This window comes from Falco naumanni, chromosome 6, assembly GCF_017639655.2.
Source record: "Falco naumanni isolate bFalNau1 chromosome 6, bFalNau1.pat, whole genome shotgun sequence".
Classification (NCBI taxonomy): Eukaryota; Metazoa; Chordata; class Aves; order Falconiformes; family Falconidae; genus Falco; species Falco naumanni.
In genome coordinates this window covers 44,928,868-44,942,224 of record NC_054059.1, presented here as the reverse complement: position 1 = coordinate 44,942,224, position 13,357 = coordinate 44,928,868, and the positions used below count along the sequence as shown (strand labels likewise).

The 13,357-nt window shown below is 43.2% G+C and overlaps 1 protein-coding gene across 2 annotated transcripts in view; it reads right to left on the bottom strand.

The window, feature by feature from the left end:
* TAB2 (TGF-beta activated kinase 1 (MAP3K7) binding protein 2) overlaps positions 1 to 11,746 on the bottom strand; it is a 66,361-nt gene extending 54,615 nt beyond the window's left edge. The window contains exon 1 of one of the 2 annotated variants that reach the window (XM_040597823.1): positions 11,630 to 11,746. The gene's annotated coding sequence lies outside the window, so the exon portion shown is untranslated. Of the gene's footprint in view, positions 1 to 4,947; positions 5,018 to 11,629 lie in introns of those variants that run through there. The other variant, XM_040597824.1, reaches the window with a different exon arrangement.
* Between the last annotated feature and the right edge of the window lie 1,611 nt (positions 11,747 to 13,357).

Below are 13,357 nucleotides of genomic sequence, written 5' to 3'. Positions count from 1 at the left end.
ACTATGGACAGAGGGAAAGTGCAGAAATAAACCATTGTTTAAAAAGCGAGGAATCAAGATTACACTACCACCTAGCAGAAAAAATATAAAAGGGTTCTCTCTGAAACTGACACACATGTATTAGCTATGAAATCTAACAAACCTTTTTAATTATAAAACCACCAATATTTTGGACATATTAACACATGCCAAAAGTAAAAAATGTTAAACATTAACTAATTACTAAACCAACCAATTTTGTTATTAACTTGCCAATCATTCTAAAAAATGAGATAATTTCCCACTCCCTTTATTAAACACAATCTTCCCACCAGATTCTGACCTTTCCCTGTATTTTCTGGATAGTATATTACATTATAGCCTTTAACTAAGAAATTAGCTGTGTTTTATCTTTCTTTTTAAAGCTGGAGTTACACACTGAAAATATATTAAAAAAATACATAACACTAAGAAGAATCATTGTGCTTCAGTGTTTATCTTCTAACCGCAATTATAGCCAGATATCAGGTATTTTCAGGAAACTAAAGAGAGGGCTGAGATCCTGTTTTATAAAAACACATACTAAACAACTCCATGGAGGAAAAGTAACTCTGCTAGTCTGGATGGCTCTTCCAAACTTACATGTACTAATACATTTCTTGCATTTGCAACAAAGATAAGAGGCCTGTTAATAGAAGTAGACCGACATTTGAAAGATAAGATGAACAGTGTCATGTAGATAAAGTAGCAAAGGATTCGTAACTATTAGACTTAGATTCAAACTTCAGAAGGATTCAGTTTTTCACCCATTCCAATTTTCTAGTGCTTGTCCCACAAAAATACTAAGCCATGGGATACAGGCAGGCATAATTTAAAAATGCAGATATGGACTTTTCACAGGAGCTGGCAAGAACAAAGTTATGAAAAAACTCTTGTACTTTAATTTTGTGATAAAAGCACATCTTTTTTCCCCATAAATGAATAGCAAAGTAATATTCCTGCCAACTACATCTAGTTTCATTCTCACAATAGGTTCAGAAAGGATGACAAAGCAGTGACAATAAATTCTTAAGTTCAGAGAGCAAACAAAGCTGTACTGCTAGGCTTCTCCTAAATCAACTTAAAAGTCCTAGTCAATACGTGTACATCAGAAAACAAAGCTACAAGAGCCAGAGAAGTTGTACTGCAATAGGAAAATATGAAATGAGAAAGTGCTTTTGAAATCAGTGAATTTTGACAGTCTGAGCAGTCACTATAGGCATTCTGCAACATTCATTGACATGACAGTGTAAGGTGATGACTTGCCCTTATCAGAAACAGGCAGCAGCCTGAAATCACACAGACAAAGCTGAAATACTATTTTGCTCCAAGACTGCTAAAAACTTCAAGTCAGAAGACAACTGTTTTCAAATTAACAAGATCCTATGCTAGCATAACTCTGGATGTTTTTCTAGCTGAAGTATCTTTTTTTTCCAGTATGAACTATATTATGTCAAGTTGCAGGTCTCAAGATCTCATTTGCGTTGGCAAGAATTTCCCCACTCACGGATGGGGAGTGGAAAAAACATTCCAAAGAGTTGCCATTGGCTCTACACTGAAGAAACAAAAGCTACAGTTTGGCCTGTTCTTTTGGCTAGTTTCAACAGGAAGGAAGCCTGTAGCTCCATCAACTCTGCTAACACCATTACGTGGTACTTTGACTTTAAGATACTCCGTCACAGGGAATTTACTTGCAAATAAAATCTACAAGAAAAAATTAAGTAAACCCAATATAATAAACACAACCAAGAAACAAGACATTAGTAATGTCAAACTTCAGAACCTAGACGAGGCTTAAACACTTGTGTTTTTTACAGTATTTTGTAAACAGGTGGACATCTACATTAAGCTTCAGCTTGAAAAAGTTAGTATGTGCCAGCCTAGAATCTGAATATGCAGGCCAGACTGGCAACTACTGTTGTTCCAAAGGCCATTCAAAATCTGCAATTTAAAGAAAGAACAGCTACACACTAATTTAATTTACTCGTCCTTAAAGGAAGCTTTACATTCACTAATATGGCTGAACAGCAGACTGCAATTTAATAGATTCAACATTTGCCTCTCATAACCGTTAAAGATTACAAAAGGCTCTAAATCTAGGCCAGCTCAAGGTGAAACAGGAGTATCATTACAAAACATCTGTTTTACTACCCCATTTTAACCATATCTTTTCTTAATGTCAACAAGTGCTGTACCTCTTTTCTGAATGGTTCTTGCCATCTTTCCCGTTTTCCACAGTTTACATACCTCACTGCTGTTAGGCTGAACTATTAGCCAGACTTTCACCAGCTTCAATGGGACCTGAATTTCCTATTCCATTACAAAACTGGACTACAACATCTAAAGACTAAACACCTTAGGAAAACCTGGCCGTTTTTACTGACAAAGAGAAGACTGCTGGGGTTCTTACAGGCACCATCACTTAAAGCTCACTAATTAAAACACGCCTGTTGAAAGCATTTAAGCCTTTCTGATTATTTCCAGGTAACAGGAGAAAGACTATTGTTGCCATCTTTCACCCAGGCAGGCCATTCCTGGAGATTTCACACAGTGGCAGAATCCACATACATGGGTTCTGTAGAGAAGTCAGTTCAACTAGTACCTGTTCTACTTTCTGAAGTGATAGCTTTCAACTTGCATCATTTTGGCGATTCAGTTGGTGACCCTACAAACAGCTGCAGTGTCACCGTGGGGAAGAGATGAATTCTTGAACTGGTCTTCCTGCTTGTTTATTGCAGCACTGCTCTGAAGTCTACAGTTTCATGAGCGACTTTCTTCATCAACAATACAAGCTTAATAAACTCTTGTATCTTCTACCTTCTACTTCTTTGCCATACCTCAATTTTACAGAAAAAGCTATTTGTGGGATCATACTATAAAGCACATCAGTGAACTAAGGGGAAAGGATGGCAAATCTATACACTGTCAGCTGCAGTGCAAAACATCCCCCTTCAGTGTGAATTTAGAGGAAACTACTGAACTGATCTAACAGCTCCTCAGCAAAGTGATCTCATAGAGCGAGACTAAAGACAGTTAAACTGCAATCTGATTAGTTTCCTGACCCCCAGTACATAGACTAACCTGGCTCATAGACAGATGAGAGAAGTACCAGAGACCAACAGCTTGTGTCGGTGAAATACATATTCCCTGTTCAGTCACAGAAAACTATCACTGGCCCTCAATGTTCACAAATGCTTGCATTCTTCTGGTTTTTGCTTTAAATCTATCTCAAAGCCATTTTGTTATATTACTCCAAGAGTTAAGTCACATAGAAATACTGACAAAAGAGCTAACGCTTTCCTTTCATGGCAGCAAAGGCATATTTTGTATCAATAAACCAAAACTACTCACCCAACTTAAGCTTGAAGGCCTTTCAGAAAATTATCACTATTTTGCGCACGTAACTGCAGCTAGCAATCTCTGCATGCATACAGCTACATTATGGAAGGATGACACTTCATGCATCCAAAATTATGAAGCCACATTGGTACCATTCACAGCTTTGACAAGATCTAAATCACCAGAAGAGTGAACATAAGACATTGTCACACTGGGTTTTTTTCCTCCACAGCACGTGTATGAAAGTACTACTGGGAGAACAGATATTTTCCTTTCAGTTTGGAAACCACAGGGGTTTTCAGCCCCATGTAGGGGAAAAAAAGCAACAAATAATGGGTATTTTCTCTGAACCTTCCTTCTCAACACATCACCTGCTAGAAACAAGAGGCTGGAGAGAACAGAAATTTCCACAATCCAAACAACAGTTCTCTCCTGCTGCTTGCAGTTTATTTTATTCTCCTTCACCAGATACCATGGAAGACTATTCCAATCCAAGAAGTCTTGCACTTTAGGCCTGGGAAAGGAAGATCAAAATGCACTTCTTGTGAAGGAACAGAAACTAGTTCTTTAGCAACCCCTTTTACACATACATTCATGCCAAGTCCTAACTTGGATACACAACAAAGTAAGATATATGGCTTAAGAATTTGCCAGTGGTCAAATTTCTCCTTTTATTCAAGTCATTTTACAAAAAAATGTTCTCATTCTGGCTGAAGTCCTGAGTGAAAGCACGATAGATGTGACCCATTATCACAGCCTTCAACAGAATTCCCAGCTTTGATACCCTACCTCTACCTGAAGCAGCTACCAATGAATGCAAGCTGGTGAGGGCCCAGCTCAAGTAACTTCATAATTCTTTTATGAATTGTTGAGACAAATCTTGAAAATCATATGTCAAAACAGCTAAATGAATTACAGCTATTATAGACAGTTATAATTAATTTTTAATCAGCACAGTTTAAAATGACTGAAGAACTAACAGGCATAATATATGAAAGATAACCGCAAATATTTTGCTAAATGTCTCGGTCTAATCCAATATATGCATCTTGGTAAACAAACTTCATTATTCATGGGGCTGCAAACTCTTCCGGGACTGACTTATTTAATAAATATTTATACACTGCCTTGCACAAAAGGGCCTAATCCAAGTGAAGCTCGCCAGCCAATACCAAAGCATAAATAAAAATATAATAATCTGGGATTGGCAATTATTCCAGCAAGGCAGTTTACACAATTTGAGACACATGCACACACACACAAGAAATCTTACCCCCACTAACCAAAGAAAAGGTCATATTTTTAAAAAATGGAACAAGTCACCAAAACTTTTTTAACTGAAGCAGCTTCATAAGCTGATGTGAAACATACTGCTTTAGATGTATCAACCTAAAAGGCCTTTTTAAGCATACTTTTGCTGAGCCCCTGGTGATTCCCTGTTGCCAGGCTTACACCTGTTAGACTAAAGGCGGCTCTCTAAGTAAGATAACCTACCATTCCCTTTCAAAAAACAAATGTTTTTCCAACAATTAGAAAGTAGCAGTCTGAACCAGTTGAATGCATTGAAAGAAATCCAAGTATAGCACTCACCACACTTTCTTTTCTCTCATTCTTTCATGACAGCCTAAATGGAGCAGTGGTAAACTTAGCAACTGATACTCTGAAGAGAAAACAGAATGAGAAAGACATGACAAGCACTGAACCAGTTCCTTAAAAAGAAAAGTTTCCAAGAAGAAAGATTAGAATAAAAAAGAATGCCAACGAGAAGTATAAACAAGAGGGCACTAATGTTTCAATTGTAAAGTATAGATCATATATTCCCTAGGCAAGGGAGAGTGAAGAAAGGATATGAATGAACAGGTCTCCTCTTTCCTAGCTCACTTACAAATATGATAGGATGTCAGTAAAAAGGTGGTTGGAGGAGATAAAAATCTGTTCTGCACAGAATTTAAGAAGAAAAAAAAAGCTGAAAAAAATGAGTGCCATAAGAAGATGGGAGAGTAGTTTAAAAAGAGATATGGTAGCACAGCATGGAGACAGGAGGTGGAGACTTTTTTTAGGGGTTTAAACACAACATGAATTGACAAAGGATACAATTACATGCCACACTACAGGTTTGGGGTTTTTTTTAAGTGTTTGCTTTTTTTCCCCCCCTATGTAGGTGAAACAGTTCATAATTTTTTCCACCTGGCCAAGTCAGGCTTAGGACTTAATGGGAAAAGACTTTTCTGTATTTCTAACCTCCAGTATAAAGTAGAAATTGATTTCCACCCCCACCCCCCAAAACAGCTTCAGGAGAACAGATTTATCTGGATGTACATATTAGTCACAGCTTCTGAGGCATCGGATCAGTAACAAGTACTAATGTCTCATGGGGTGCTTAGGTTCTGAAACTTACTGTACTTTTTTTCCCAGTTAGTTTACCCTGCTGAAAAAAGTAAGACATTCTGAGGACATATGAGTAAACAGCTGGATCAACAAATTATTATTTTTTTTTATACACATACAATGCAGTTTCCTTGGAAAAATGCATTCTAAAGCTGTAGCTTTGACAGCCTCTAAGAATTTTCCTAGAATGGCTCCCTAATCTTTCTAGAAGTCACCTACGAAAATACCCAGTAACAGCAAAGCATCTGCTTGAACAGTAAAGACACACAGCAGCAAATAAAAGTTTGCTGTTAAGAGTGTTTCACATCTGCCAGTGATTTCTTATCCATTTCTACTAACGTTATCTACAAAATAGAGGTATACCAGATACTTATTTCAAGATTCAATGAACTCCATAAGATCTTTAGTCTGTAATAAAAAGCAACTAATTTCAGGCTTATTAAAAATACTACCATTGCTCATCTTCACAGGCAAGTCCATTAGACCTGGGAGTACATTAAATATACCACCGCATGCAACAGCCTGCAGAGGCATGACTGAATCATACTATTCGCACCAAACAAAATGTCTAAGTCACATTATCTAAAGAAACTGTAACCATATACAATGTAACAATATAATAATGCTTTAGATAATATTTGAGAACAACATGTATTTCCTCGGTGGCTTAAGTAACTCCTCCCTTACTCATCCACATTCTTGCCCCATGCTGCTACATGCTCTGTGTGTCAGTCTAGGTGTTAGGACAACAGTGTTGAATCAGACCCATACAAGCACGTAACGCAAGCACAGCAAAAGAGGCTCTGTATGTGTGGAAGCAACAGTATCACCCAACATCTAACAGCCACCTTACCCCAACAGTTTCTATCACTGTAGTCAAAAGCATGCCACTTATGATATAATCTTAGCAGCCCAGCAGTCTGCTCAGCTACCTTACCCACCTCACACCCTGCTTCCCTGCCGCCTGCTCCAAGTCTTCATCTTCTTAAGAACCTATTGTAGACACGAGTTTTGTTCAGTAAACCAAAACAGGCAGCTGCTGCTAACCTTCCTCTTAAAGGCACTGTCCCATAAATAGCAGAACTAACAAAGCCCCATTTCCCATAGATTAGCATTCTGTCTCAACCATGCCCTCCGTGTTGCAATTAAGTCACATTCCACCTCTATCCCAGATGCCTATTATCTTACCCTTCTCTTCCAAGCACTAGCCACAATATACTTTAACCTCTCATATCCTCTAACTACTGACTGAAGGAGGAAAAAAAAAAGTGGAAAAAAAAAAAATTACTGCACTTCACATCTAGTTCTTAACCCACAAACAGCTGCTGGCCAACTGGCAGGCTAAATACAGGTAACTGCTAAATTCATGCTAAACTCTTCCCTCAAGAGATGAAACTATTCAATTAAGCCATCAATTTTAAAGCTTCTTAAATATTATTAAAACATAAAATTTTTCACACCTTGCCCCTTGGCTAATTTTCTGAAATCAACCAATAAGCTCAAAATTTGAGATAAACGATTAAAGAAAACAATTTCCCAAGATTTATGTCTTTAGAAAGGCGAATTAAATATGGTTTATATACTACACAAATATATAAAAACCAACAGCAACTCCATTTGTTTACAAAAAACCCAAATAAAATAGGTGCACCGCAACATATTATTCACATGAGAACAGTTGATTCTGAACTCCTAAATTGCAAAAGAAACTGCATTTACATGTTCTATGTGTCCTTTTAGTAAGTACTTACATCCTCCAACCATTTTCAAGCACATTTAAAAGAGGTGTAAAAGTCTCAAAGATAGAAAAGGCTTCTACAAATTTTGTGAAAACTGGTAGCTTTGTAGAAAAAAAGAAACTCAAATTCATGCCTTCAATGATGGAACTCTGCCTTCTCCACTGGTAGCCCCAGCAGATCAAGGAGCCAGCATGTACACAGCACCAGATTTGATTAATTCTGGAACATGTTTTAGGTAAGTTAGAAAATCATCAAAAAGCAGTGAGCACATATAGTGGCTCTGACCTGGTTTCAGTAAATTCTAGCAAGCCTAAAAATATCATAATCAATACGTACACAAAACTAATAGTTTTGGTTGTTTGGGGTTCATCTTTTTATCTTTTTTAAAAACTCACATATGCAACCTACAGAAATTATGGGATGTCTTCTACCACTGTGCATTCCTAAGTTAATGCTTTTCTAGATACTAAAGGGAGCACAAGTTCTAAACCCATTTTGAAACACTGATTTTTAAATAAATGAAAAAATTAAATTCTGCTCAAAGTACAACCAGGATCTGAATGAGTTTTAAAGCACTCATTAAAGACAATGAAATTTGATCTTCATCTGTGCTCAGAATAGGAAAGAGCTATACATTTTCCACATTGCAATAAAACCTGATTACCCACAGCATTTGTCTAAGAATACAATGCATATTTTTAACAAAATATTTTTTGTAAAATTCTGTGTCCAGTAATTTAGCACATTATCAGAAGTTACACATAAAGACACACAAAAAAATATATCTAACACATGCTAAAAATACTATTTAACTACATCTTAACCGTACCTATGGTAACAAGAATATCCTGAGTGATGCCATTCATTCAGCAACGAACATGTTCCATGAACATCAGGATACCATATACAAAGAACACAGATCTTTCTACTTCAATTATGTTGAGCTATTTCACTTGGTTTCACTAGAACCCAATTAAGGGACACCAAAATCTAAAGGCATCCTAACACAAAGCTAGAAAGAACTTAGTATACTGTTTGAAATACTTTCTTGCATGAGAGTTGAGATTGCTGATCAGTTCAATAAAAGTTCCTAATTTTACTATAATCAGGATAAAGGTCTACAAAAACTTATGTCAGGGAGAGTATTAATATTACGTCAGCAATTTCTTGGTAAGCATTCTCAAGAAAGGATGAAACCAAAACAACTACTATATGGAACCTCTGAGTACAAATAAGAATTTATATAAAAAAATATTATCCAATTGTGAATCTGACAGCTTTCTTGCTCTCACAGTTGCATTTAAATATGTGCAATCCAATCCAGATCAGTTTGCCATGCAGCATTCAAGACATTGTAGAACATCCACCAGCATTTCTCCTGTTTGAAAGTATATACTTTTTGTAGTTGAGATAACCTACTATGCAATTAAAGACAACCCACCCACCCGCCCCAACTTGAATCACTGTACACATTAGTGGGAAAAAAGTTAACTTTCAATTCAATCATTTAAATATTTGAGTTTTGAGTATAGCTTTAAAAAAAATCCAGTTCTGAATCACTGGAATTTTTGTTCTATTTCCTGTAAAAGCACCAACAGCAACATTGTTCAGCATTCCGCTTGCAGCGGTTCAGAAAAAGATCAGCCTGATTCCTCAGTCCTAAATTTACAGTCATTTCATAAACTTGAGGTCACACATCTGACCAACTTATTTCTTCCAGTGTTTCCAACCATGGAGATCATGATAAGCAGGTCGCACTTGCAATAAGATGAAGACCAATCTAGTTTTATGTTCCAAAGTACAGCCTCACAAAGAGTAAGTCTGCCAAAAGCTCTCTAAGCTCCCTAGCAAAAAGAAAAAAAAACAAAACCACCCCAAAACCCAAAACCCACCAAAACCCCCACCTTATATAAGAATAATCTCTTCAACAGATGACAGATTTAATTCTACAAGGCTTGAAAGGCATATCAGTTACCTATAACGCCAAGGACCATTACAAGAACACACAGGACCTCAGCCTTCAAAGCAATGCCATGACGAGGAAAACCACTATCTTCTTCCATTCTGCCACTTCTGGAAAACAGAAGTTTCTACCAGGACACTGTCACAAGAAGAGTGCCCATTTTCAAGAACTCTATTTTTGTATCAGCAAATTTAAAGGAAGAGAGAAGAATCCTTTGACTTCTCTTAATGCTGAGAAGGAAAATGGTTTACATTTCACAGTCTTTGAAAGCTGGCGTAAGCAAGGGTAGCACAGCAGAGCAAGAAGATGGCACTGCTCCTACAATGTAATGGTAGGGATGATACTTTATCAAACATCTCTCAAGAAACAAAACTGGGAAAACCCAAACTGTGAATCTCCTCCAACAGCCTTTCTCCCCTCTTCTTCTTTGCAGGCTCCTCTGTGAAGCAACATCATGAAAAAACACCCAGGTCTTCTCAGATTTTTTTAAAGAAACTGAAAGTCAGCTCAGTGTCCATTCTGGTGCAGTGCAAGCCAAGGCACTACCTACCAATGAGCATCCATAAGTTTAACATTGGGATAACAGCCACAAGCGACTGAAACTTTCATTTGAATTGAAGGGCAGAACTTACTGAAGCTGATGACATGTCTCTTAGTTTGTCAGTGGAACTTCCCTCTTGCCAAAAGCAGGTATCAGAATTCTGATTTGACAAAACCCAATTGCAATAATACAGATAAAGAACAAGTAATTGAAATATGTATATGAAATGCAAATGCTTGGTTATCTGGTGGATCATTAGCTAAGCTGAAAATTATTTCTGATTTTAGCAGATCATGTCCCATTGTGAATACAGTGCTATCATTATAGTCACTAGCCTTCCATACTGTAGCGCATGTGCAGTACCATTTTGATGGTTAAAGTAGATACAAAGTATGTATGTATGAAGTACGTTACAAAACATTTTGAACAGTCTCAGAGAATGGCTCTGTATTTAACATATGCCTTCTAAACACCTATGTAACTCAGAGTACTGAAAATTACATGCAATGCCTTTTTCAGCATTCTACACCTGAACTTCAGAAACAGCTTTGTTCAGTCTATATCAAATAACCTAAACTTACAATGACTAGAACACCACACCTGAAACCCACTCCTTGCTAAGAAGCGCTCCTTCGGAATTCCTTTAAGTACACACTTACTATCATTAATACAGAAGCACCCACTGGTCTTGGGCACAAAACAGGCCCTGCTGAGCTACCAGGTAAAGTACAAAGAACACAAGGTCCCTGCCCCGAAGGCCTTGCTACATCCAACAGGACTGAGCGTTCAGACTTTTAATACAATTTAATGAATGAGACAAGGTACCACACAGCCCCGCACAGCGTTCTCGGGTCTCTCAGAGGGACAAAACAGAAACAGAGAAGAAAAGGAAACCGTATGCATCTCCTCTCTTCGAAATCCCTCTTATCAGAACCATTTCAAGAATTTCAGCGCAACAATTAAACTGCCTTGAATAATGGAAACTAACGTCCCAAATATACTATATATGGAATGGAGCCCAGCCGGCCCCCGCAGACACCAGGCACCAAACCCTCGCACCTCTGACACTGTTACTCATCCCCAAATGGCGGAGTCTCGCCCAGCGCACTCACACCTGTCACCTGCTGGGCGCCGGGCCAGCCCCGCCGCCCGCTCCCCCCGCTCGGCGCGGCCGCTGGCAGCCCGCTAGCCGCCCGCTTCCGCTGCCCCCCGCCGCCGGGCAGGCCCGGGCGCCGCCCCGCGCCCCCCGCCCGCCGGACCCCTCCCCGCGCGGGGGGAGCCCCAGCGGCTCGCGAAGGAAAACACGTTTCCATCTCCCGCAGGACGCCCCGCCGCGCGGCGGCTCCCGCCCCTGCCCTGCCTCCCGCCGCCACCCCACCCCCGCCGCGCCGGGAGGAGCGCGGTGCCGGCGGCTGCTCCCTCCCCGCGCACAGGCCTCCCCTGCCCTCGCCCCGGCAGAGCCCGGGGCCGGGAGAGCGGCTCCGGCAGCGCCTCGGGCCCCCTGCCCCTCTCGGGCCTGGGGGCCGGCCCGGGCCAGCCCCCCGCGCCTCTCCCCGCGGCCCCCCGGGGATGGGTGCAGCCCCGCCAGGAAGCCAGCCCGGGGAGCTGCCACCAGGCCCGCGTCGGCGGGGTCAGCCTTACCCTGTCGCCGTTGCTTCTCCTCCTCCTCCGCCTCCTCCTCCTCGTCCTCCGCCTCCCCCACCACGGCAGCAGCCGCCGCCACTACCGCCGCCACCAGCGCCGCCGCCGCCTCCGCCCGGCAGGGGGGACCCCGCCGACCCGACACGCTCCGCAGCCTCCCGCCGCCGCCGTTCCGCTCCGGGGGGGGAGGAGGAGGAGGAGGAGGAGGAGGAGGAGGGAGGGAAGGGGGGCGTCCGTGCTGCCGCCGCGGGCGGGAGAAGCGGCGAGGCCGGGGTGGGTGGGTGAGTGAGTGGGTGGGTGGGTGGGTAGGTGAGTGCCTGCGGCGCCGCTCCCGTCCTCAGCTGGAACCGCTCCGGCTGCGCGTCGCTCCCGGCCCCCCCTCCCCCCGCTCGCTGCGCTCCAAATCAAAATAGTGTCACAATATGGCGGCGGCGGCCCAGCATCGCGAGACCGGGCCCCGAGTGCTAACGGGATGCGGCGCGCGCCAATGGGCACCGGGGGGGAGGGGGCCGCGGGCTGCACCGCCCCCGCCCCCGGGGTGGGGCGTGGCGGGGGCTGCGCCGCGCGCCGTGCGGGCAGGGAGGGCCGCCGCCTTCTCCGCTACGGGGATGGGGACGGGGGGGGAATCCGGCTGCCCCGCCCCTCGTCGCAAGCGAGCGGAGCGCGTGGGGTAACGGCCGCCGCCTGAGCGACGGCGGAGCCCGGGCTCCCCCCGCCCGGGACGCCGCCGCGACGCTCGGCTCTGCCATGTGCGGCCGCTGGCGGCCCGCCCCGGTCCCTTCCAGCCCTGCTCTTCCCTCGCCCCTTCTTGCCCCGCCGGCCGCCCCCCGCCTCCCGCCGGGCCCGGCGCCAGGGGGTGGGTAGCTGGGCCGCCCGCCTGGGAAAGGGGAGGCCGGCGGGAAGCTGAGCGGGGTCTGAGAGAGCGGCGGGAGGAAGGGCAGTCACCACAAAGGGGAGCGTCTGTAAGGGGAAAAAGAAACCAGGGACAGCAGGATTGATTAAACCCCCCCGCCCCTATATGCGAAACAGCCGTTCCGAGCGGGAATTGCCGCTTCCTGTCCGAAATACTGGTGCTCTGAATGCGTGTACAGAGTACGCGGGTTCCACCGTCCCTCCGAGGTGTAGCCCAGCGCAGTGCTCCTTGCGACAGGCCACCGGGCAGGCGGGGCCCTCAGCCCGGCGACCACCGGCACCTGCGGCAGGGTCCCGGGCCCGGCCCCGCCAGCCCGCCGCGCCGCCCCGGGACTCCTAACGTGCAGGCTTGGAAATCGGTACCAAATCCCTTCTACCACAGAAAGGCCGACGACCTTGATTTTAATGGGGCGTTCAAGTAGGTCTTTGTATTTCCATAGTTTGAGGAAGTTTAGCCTTCAATGAAAAGACAGCTTTTTGACGAGTTTGTAAAATTGTCCAGTAAAACAGTTGGGGTTTAGGGGTGCAACACCGTACACCACTTGCTCTTTCTCCTTGTATTTCCTTTCTTCCTGTATCTCCTGGATTCTCCTTCCTCCGTGCAGCGGGCAGGTGCTGCCCATGCTAACGATGGAGTATCCATCCATCCATTCTTAGGTAATCCCGCTTCGCAAAATACAGTCAGAAACAGAAATAGTTTAAAAGCAAACTTTATCAGCTGAAGCAGAAGGAAACTGTCTGAAACCCTGCAACCTAGAATGGGGCCTGGCAGGGATGTGGTAGGGCTTTCAGATTTCCCCACAGAGCAGTGGTACT